The sequence below is a fragment of the Sminthopsis crassicaudata genome, chromosome 6, assembly GCF_048593235.1.
Source record: "Sminthopsis crassicaudata isolate SCR6 chromosome 6, ASM4859323v1, whole genome shotgun sequence".
Taxonomy (NCBI): Eukaryota; Metazoa; Chordata; class Mammalia; order Dasyuromorphia; family Dasyuridae; genus Sminthopsis; species Sminthopsis crassicaudata.
Window position 1 is genome coordinate 244,545,667 of NC_133622.1, and position 6,000 is coordinate 244,551,666.

General features: G+C 34.1%; 1 pseudogene; it reads right to left on the reverse strand.

The window, feature by feature from the left end:
• Positions 1-149: 149 nt before the first annotated feature.
• Positions 150-2,651, reverse strand: LOC141547553 (olfactory receptor 5B2-like; annotated as a pseudogene).
• Between the last annotated feature and the right edge of the window lie 3,349 nt (positions 2,652-6,000).

Consider the following 6,000-nt stretch of genomic DNA (forward strand, 5'->3'; position numbering starts at 1 on the left):
ATTCTAAAGTATAATCCCTTTTCCTCTTATATCACACTGTATCTAGAAAAGGTAGAACTGAGTTTAAGAATATTTAAGATAATAAAATGATTTGGGATCTAAAGTCTAGAGAATTATATTTCAGATTTTGTTTTCTCTTAAGCAAAATGCTAAGCCTTATGAAGTCTTTTCCCCCATAAGATTTTCCTGAAAGCCACATGAATGTCTTTAGTCCTCATGGTATAGACTAGAGGCTTCAACATGGGAATGATCATAGTGTAGAATATCAAAGTCACTTTGTCTGTGTCCCTAGAATGGTTAGAGTTGGGTTGTAAGTACATAAAGGTGACTGTCCCATAAAATATGGACACTACAGAGAGGTGACAAGTGGAGAAGGCTTTCTGGTGGCCCTCAATAGATTGGATCTTCAGGACAGCAACAAAAATGCATATATGGGATATACAGATAAAACAGAGTCCAAAAGAGGCAGCAAATGAGTATCATTTCACTGATGTATACATCAGAGCAGGAGAGAGCCAGAAGAGGAGGAATGTCACAGGAGAAGTGATGGACACCATTGGAACTACAGAAGGACAGACTAAAGGTCTGTCCAGTGACAATAGCAGAGTTAAAAAAAATTCACAGACATGTGCAATAATGTTCAGACAAGTACACACAATCGATGTCATAGTGGTGATATAATATAGGGGCCTACACACAGCTGTGTGGCGATCATAGGCCCTAACAGCCAGGAGATAATTGTCTGTAGTGACAAAGCTTGAAAAGAAGAACATTTCTGCAGCACATCCATTGTAGGAGATGACCTTGCCCCCTGTGAGAAAACCAGCCGTAACCTTGGGTGTGAAAGCTGAGGAATGACCCAAATCTACCAAAGAAGTTTACTGAGAAAATAGTACATTGGAATATGCAAGCGGGAGTCCCAGAAGATAATGACTACTATCCCAAGTTCCTCACGAGGATAATGAGGTAGATGATGGTGAACATTATGAGGAGGGGAACTTGAAGCTCTCGAATATCTGCTATTCCTATGAGAATAAACTCATTTACTTCTGTTCTGTTCTTTATTTATATCATTTTGGATATGCCTCATTCACCTGAAATAAAAAGAAATTATGGAATTTTCAATAGGCATCAAACTGCAAATAGATAACTAAAAGTCAAACAATTAGAAAAAGATACAAAATCATAAAAAATAAAATAGGGGAATTTAAAAATCAAATAAAAGAATGAGGAAAGATTGAAAAGGAAATGCAATTCAAACATTGTGAAAAAGTTAACAAAATGGAGAATAAATTAAAAATGTTAAGGAAGAAACTAGCCATAGTCATGAAAAAAATATTCTAAATCATTATAATTTAAAGAAATACAAATTAAAACAATCGTGAGATATCTTTTTATACATATAACATTTGCTAAAATAATTAAAGGAAAAAGCAACAAATATTGGAGAATTAAGAGAAAAAAGGGACACATTCATTGTTGGTAGAATTGTAAACTAATCCAAACATTTTGGAGAGTAATCTTGAATTATGCCTGAAGAATTAGTAAGCTGCCTATGCACTTTGAAGCTGTAAGACCACATTAAGTTTATTTTCAAAGATGATTAAAGAAAGGAAAAAGAACATATATGTTCTAGAACATCTATAGCAGTTCTCTTTATGGTAGCAAAGAACTGGAAAGTGTGCAAACATTGATTAGTTGGGGAATGGCTAAAAAGTTGGAGTGTATGATTGTTAAAGAATACTACTATGCTATAAGAAATGAGGAGCTTGATAATGCTAGGAAAACATATCTTGCCACTAGACCCCGATGGCATTGAAGGAGAAAGTTAGGTTGGTGACATTTCAGTCTTCCATTACTTAAATACCATTTACCTGGGGACAAGTAGGTGGCACAGTGGATAGAGCACCAGCCTTGAATTCAGGAGCACCTGAGTTCAAATCTGGTCTCAGACACTTCCTATCTGTGTGACCCTGGGCAAGTCACTTAACCCCAGCCTCAAAAAAAAAAAAAAAAAAAAAAAAAAAAAAAAAAAAAAAAAAAGAAAGAAAGAAATACCATTTACCTGAATGTGATGGTGTCACCCACTTGATATCATTGGTGTTCTCACAACAATAATAAATTTTTCCTTATTTTCTTCTGAAAGTATATTTTCTATTTTTCAAGTTAGACATAAATTCCTTGAAGGCACATTGGCTTGTATCCTCAAGACCAATGAATGGAATATTTAATTGAAACTGTTGAATTTCAGTCAACACAATTAAATATTTGGATCTCACCTTGCCTGTCTATAAGAGGATAACATTCAAAATAAATAAAATCATAAAGTGTTTATAAAGAAAATCTAAAACTTTTTAAAGCTGTAAAACAAAGAGTTGTTTTTTTTTCCTTTATATATTTTGACAATGATATGTGATAATGACGAGACACTACTCTGCAAAGCAAATGAACAAATTTATTGAGGCAGTTAGGCTTAGTGAATAGAGCTAAGGAATTAAATTTGAAAAACACTTGGAATAAAATTCTGCCTCAGATACTTAATATCTATGCAAGCTTGAACAATTCATATAAATTTCCCATCTGGAAAATGGAGATAATGACAAATGTAGCACTTACCTTTCAGGGTCATTGTGAGTTTCAAATGAGACCATTACTATAAAGCATTTTAAAAACCCGAAAGCAAAACATAAACAAAAGATGTCACTATTGAGCTTAAATTCGTATCTTTTCTTAATTTTAAATCTGTCCCAAACTGCTGCATTATGATTTGTAGATAATCTGCCCTTACTTTTATTCATTGATTTGTTGTTAAATGTTTATTATCATAAATCCTCTCAGATTGCAGCTTTACTTAACGCAAGACGATAGGGGGCAAAAGCAGGAGCATGGTTCACAATAATAACTGTCCTGTATAAAACCTGTAAAGTTTGCAAAGCATCTTCTGTATCTTATTTGAACCTCACAATAAGCTTATGAAGATAATAATGTTCTTCATAATACTATCTTAATTTTATGGTTGCTTCTAAAGTTCAGAGTGATGAAATTATTTGCCTATGATTTCACAAGTAATAATTTTTAGAAACAAGATCTGAGCCTAATCATCCAGATGCCAGATCTAAAACCTTAAAGGATAATGCCATACTATCCCCCAGATGAGTTTTGGAATCTTAAATTGGATTTTTCAGAACCTGACTGGCTCATGGAGAAAGGCTGATGGTTATGCACCTTTATAGGAGGTGCAGGGCTTGAAATCTAAGACCAAGGAAGAAAATTAATATGATGAGGAAAGTCTCCTCTAGTGTTTAAAGATCTTTAGTTCTGGAAAGATCATCCTTGGCCATTGCTGCTTCATGAATGGTAATAGATTTAGTGATCTTTTCTCCTGTCAAATGTCAGAATAAACAATGGAAACCAAATGAACAAGTGATTTGGACTCCTTCCCTAGGCTGGTCTCACAGCATCATGCCCTGAAAGAGACACATTCTGGATAAGTGGATATGAAGATGGGAATTACAAGAGGTCTTATGCAGACTTAGGAGGCTATGCTCCTTTGGAGATAATTAGCATCATAGCCACCTAATACATAAAATAAACCATTAAATTCTTCTTTACTACAAGGAACAAACACTGCTTTTCCACAGGGATCATTTTCTTCTAACTCCTTTTGTCTTTTTTTAGTTCATTGTTAAACATGTAGAACAGAAAAGGCCTTGGTTATTGGGAATCCTGTCCTTGAGTTCCTACAGAGGGATCTGGACTCAGGCACTTAGCTGATAGGATTTTTAAAAGTTGCTAAGTAAGTGCAATTGAGGAGATAGTGGTTAAATCTATTTTAGCATTTATTTAATCCTACAAAAAATAATGATTTCCTAGTGACATAATGATTGGTGTACACTCAGTGTGGAACATGTAAGGAGGAGCTCTCAGGGCCAGAAAGGACAAATCCACTAGAAGCTTTCAGAGCCTCAGCCAGGATTCAGTCAAGGAAATTCAGAAGTCAGAGAAGGCAGCTTTAGTTCTTGGAATCAAGACTACAAAAGGCCTCTAAGAAAAACTAGCCAATGTGAAGGAGATAAGACTTTGAAGGACACAATAAAATATTTGGACTTTAATACCTGGCTGTATTTGGGGTGATTATTGAACAAACTAAGGATGCCTCCAGAAGCCCCCCCCCCAAGAAACCTGCTCCTAGAGAACATTAAATTTTAGAGAAGAATATTACACTTAACTAATATTTATTTCCACTTACTCATCTGTCAAATAAGTCTAATCATCCTTGCTTATATAGTTTGTTGAATTGTTGTGAGGGCCAAATGTCATATTGAATTATGAAAGGAAAAATGCATTGCATGACAAAAAATATTGAAAGCTAATTTAGTCTTATTGTTTTCTGTACCTCAGTTTCCTGACCTGTAAAATTGTGGTAATTAAAATTGTCCAACTTTACTCTTGCAAATTCTTCTTATTGGCTATGTTCCTGAAGGTTACATGCATATAAAGGTCTGATATTCTAATGATTCAAATGCATACCATAGAACAAGTTTAATGAGTTCTAAGCAAAGAAGTTGATAGTCTTTCTTGCTAATATGAAAACAAGATATGAGAGATAGGTGGGGAATTAGACTCTAATGGGGAACCCCACGAATCTGTCTTTAGTCCTGTAGTCAATATTTTTATCACCATCATAAAGTATCCCTATTTCTAGATTTTTTTGAAAATTGGTTTAAATTGATCTCCATCTCCATCTCCATCTCATACAAATGGGTCCCCATCTCCTAGATGCAAAAGCAGGAACTTGGTTCAATCATTCATGGAACCAAGTTAACATTGAGAAATCCTTTATATCACTTTATGGAAAAAATTCAAAATTTGCAAAAATCCTCATAGGAACCCATAAGCAAATGCAGAAACATCTAAACCACTCAAAGAATTGTTCAGTTAGAACAGAATTGAAACTGGGGTTGCCATCATTTTGAATTCAGAACATCCTGACTCCAATCCTAATAATCTAATCCATTGTAGCAGAACTGCCTCTTAAAAGTACTTTAAATTCATTGGATCATTTGATCCCCACAACAACTTTCTAACATACATGGCAAACAAGACAATTTTACCATATAATGCAAGAAAAGACACAGTATCTCGACATTCAAAGATGATCCTCTCTATTCTGCATTTGGAGCAACATAGTCACTTGTGGGTTCCACACTTTAGGAAGAACATTGATAAACTAAAGATTTTTACAGAGGAGTTCAGCCAGGATGGAGAAGGACTTTTAAAATTTTCCATATTGGAATTAATGGAGTGAACTGGGGTTTTTTAGTTAATTACTAAAGTTATCTTTAAGTATCTGAAGGATTGACAGACATATGGGGGAAGGGATTTGATGTATTTGTATACAAAGGGAAAAATCAGGAGTAAAGTATAGAAGTTAAGAAGCAAATTTAGATTTAATGGAAAGAAAACATCACAAAATAATGTTCAGATATAAAAGGACCTGATTTGACATATACTGGATTTCCTCCCATTAAATTCTTGAAGGAAGAGCTAAAGGTCCAGTTGTTTCACACTACATGCACACAGACACAGATACACACACACATATAATGCTTTTAATGTATATAAAACACTTTACAAATATTAACTCATATCATCAAATAAAACTTGGGAAGTAAGTAATATTATTATCTTTATTTTCTACTAGATAAGGAAACTGACATAAGCAGAGGTCAAGTGACTTGTTTAGGGTCATACAGTGAGTGTTTACTACTGGATTTGGACATAAGCCTTCCTGAATTCATGTTCAGTATTCTACCCACTGTGACATTTAGCTATTTCTGTAATTATTAATTAATTATAAAATAAGATCAGTTATTACAATTTAAGAGGAGCAAAATTAACTATCTGTAATGGAACTAGCAACTACAAGTAAATTCTCTCGAGTTTAAGGAACTTAATATGGATAACTTTTACTGATGATAAAATAATAGCTAACAGTTA